Source organism: Lathyrus oleraceus, chromosome 7 (assembly GCF_024323335.1).
Source record: "Lathyrus oleraceus cultivar Zhongwan6 chromosome 7, CAAS_Psat_ZW6_1.0, whole genome shotgun sequence".
In the NCBI taxonomy this organism is placed as follows: Eukaryota; Viridiplantae; Streptophyta; class Magnoliopsida; order Fabales; family Fabaceae; genus Lathyrus; species Lathyrus oleraceus.
Genome location: NC_066585.1, coordinates 193,986,951 through 193,989,941, shown reverse-complemented (window position 1 = coordinate 193,989,941; position 2,991 = coordinate 193,986,951). Strand labels below are relative to the sequence as shown.

The 2,991-nt window shown below is 38.5% G+C and overlaps 1 non-coding gene across 1 annotated transcript; it reads left to right on the top strand.

Annotated features, from left to right (window-relative positions):
• The first annotated feature begins 1,119 nt into the window (after window positions 1–1,119).
• On the top strand, window positions 1,120–1,226 carry LOC127109834 (small nucleolar RNA R71). The gene has a single exon (XR_007797084.1). It is a non-coding gene; the product is annotated as a small nucleolar RNA R71 (small nucleolar RNA).
• The last annotated feature ends 1,765 nt before the right edge of the window (window positions 1,227–2,991 follow it).

The window sequence follows — 2,991 nt, the reverse complement described above, 5'->3', positions numbered from 1 at the left end:
TTAGCATACGAGGGCATCTGAGTTATGGCTTCTGTAAAGGGTATTGTGATATTCAATTGTTTTAGAAGCTCTACGAATTTTTTAAATTGCCCTACACTTTTAGATTTAACAAGTCTTTGAGGATAAGGTATATGGGGTTTATATGGTGGTGGAGGCACATAAGGTTCTTCTTTCTCTACGGCCTCTTTGTTTTTATCTTCCTCTCGTTCGTCTTCCTTCTCAGTTACCTTACCTGGGTCTTGATGCATGGATGGGTTTTGAGTTCTAGGATCGGTCGACCCGTCTAGTTCCGTCCCACATCGTAGTATGATAGCATTTGCATGACCTTTTGTGTTTGGTTGCGGCTGTCTAGGAAATGTGCCCGCAGGAGCAGCAGTAAGTGCTTGTTGTTGAGCCACTTGTGAGATTTGAGTTTCCAACATTTTGTTGTGGGTGGCTAATGCATCTACCTTGTTTGCTAACTGCTTGATTTGCTCGCTAGTGTGTATGTTTTGATTTAAGAAATCCTTATTTGTTTGAGCTTGGGTAGCTATAAATTTTTCCATCATTATTTCTAAGTTTTATTTCCTATGAGCATTTTGAGTATTTGTGGCAGCTTTCTGATATCCTAGTGGTACAACAGGTGCTTGATTAGGTACATACAATGCATTATTATTTTTGTATGAGAAGTTAGGATGGTTCTTCCAACCTGGGTTATAGGTATTTGAGTAGGGGTTTCCTTGAGCATAGTTCACATGGTCTGTGGAAGTTCCTGTCAAGAGTTGACATTCTGGGGCAGCACGCCCTTGAACTCCGCATGTCTCGCAATCTGGTGCTACGGCAGCCACAATGGCTACTGGTTTTATGGTCAAGCTGTTTATCTTCTGAGTCAGGGCATCTACCTTGGCGTTGACATGGTCAAGACTGCTCAATTCGTACATGCCACCCTTTGGTTGAGGTTTCTCTACAGAGGTTCTTTCTCTTCCCCATTGATAATGATTTTGGGCCATACTTTAAATGAGTTGATAGGCCTTGTTGTATGGTTTATCCATCAATGCGCCACCTACGGCGGCGTCTATTGTCAATCTTGTATTGTACAAGAGACCATTATAAAAGGTGTGGATTATTAGCCATTCTTCTAGACCGTGATGTGGACATAGCCTCATCATGTCTTTGTATCTCTCCCAAGCTTCAAAAAGTGATTCATCATCCTTTTGTTTAAACCCGTTTATTTGGGCTCTTAGCATAGTCGTCTTGCTAGGTGGGAAATATCGGGCTAAGAAGACTTTCTTCAACTCGTTCCACGTAGTGACAAAGTTGGATGGTAGAGACTGGAGCCAAGCTCTAGCTCTATCTCTTAATGAAAATGGGAAAAGACAAAGTCTTATAGCTTCTGAGCTGACACCATTCGCTTTCACCATGTCTGCATATTGCAAAAATACTGACAAGTGTAGGTTCGGGTCCTCCGTGGGACTACCTGAAAACTGGTTTTGTTGTACGGCTGACAACAGTGAGGGTTTTAGCTCGAAATTATTGGCTTTGATCGCAGGGGTAGCTATGTTGTTATGAGGTTCATCCTGTGAAGGGATTACATAATACTTAAGAGGACGATTTTTCACTTGTTCGGCCATCTCTGGTTGAACAACTGATGCAAAAATAGGAATGTTAAGGTCAGGAAGATTTAGCTTGATACGATGTTCCCGTATCAAGTCTCGTATCCGGCGTTCTAACCTAAGATGTAGCTTTAATTTCTCGCCTTGAGAGTGAGTACTTGGCATACACTCGACAGATGTAGAAAGGGAAAAAGAATTGTTGCCTTAGTTTATACTAGGTAACGCTAGAGTTACGATATCGCCTAAATTAGTCCCTGGAAACGGCGCCAAAAACTTGATCGTGACTTTGGTAAGTCTATGTGAATCGTGACTGCAAGTGCACAGTCCTATCACGTAGTTTTAAAGATTATCGAACCCACAAGAACTAACAATCGAACGTATCATGGTATGAGGTTACTATGTAAATCTAAGGCGAATGGTTGTTCTAAGATTGAAGGGATGAAGAGAAATAACTATAGAATAAAATAAAGATAAATATATAAGATATAAGGGATATCGATATGTAATACATCAAACATCGGGGATTCGATAGATAGTTGGTGTAATCTTATTGGTTAAAATATTCTTCAGTAGAAATTATTTATAAAAAGGACTTAGCCTCACACTCTCGTTTTATTGACTTCGACCATACTCCTAAACCAGAATGCTTGGCTCTCGCGGTCTCATTTTGAATTTAAAAGTACTTTTTGAATATAGATAAAGTCTAATTAATCCTAAAGCGCTCTCGTTATATTTAGGATCAATGCCTAGTTTTAGCTATCTGGTTAAAATCTCAAACTCTCGTTTTTATTGACCGTAACCTTAGTTTGTTTTGTACTCTCATACGAAAAACAGTTTGATTAAATTAAGAAACTAAAACCAGAAAAATAAGTTTTAATAAAAACTAACACCAATTATTTATTGAATCCCGTTGTTTTGACGGTCTTTACATATCGATACCTAAGGGTTTAGCCGGACATAGATCCGGTGACAAACATGGCAATTAGAGAATTAAACATACAGTAAGGCAAAAATAAATAAAACAATAAACAATAATAAACCTGGATTGCGATTTAAGAACTGAAATTGAATCTTGAATCTTCGATTAAATAATTCTGGCAGGCTTTGGCAATGAATATCTCTTACAAATGAATCCCAAATGCGTGAAAAATAATAAACCGTAATAGTCCCCAATGTGGAGAAACTATCACTTTTACAATGGTAAGAAACTTCCTAGAAAACTAAAATAAAAATAAAGCAGAACAAAAATTAATCATAAACTAAAAACTGGAAGAAGAGAGTCTTGGTAGTCAGAATGGTCTCTTTTTATATCCTTTTCATGTTCCTCAAATGTAGCAAGAGTGGTGGAAACCATGGCTAAAAAGGGGGCGAAAAAGTAGGGGTAGTTGGGAGACTTGGT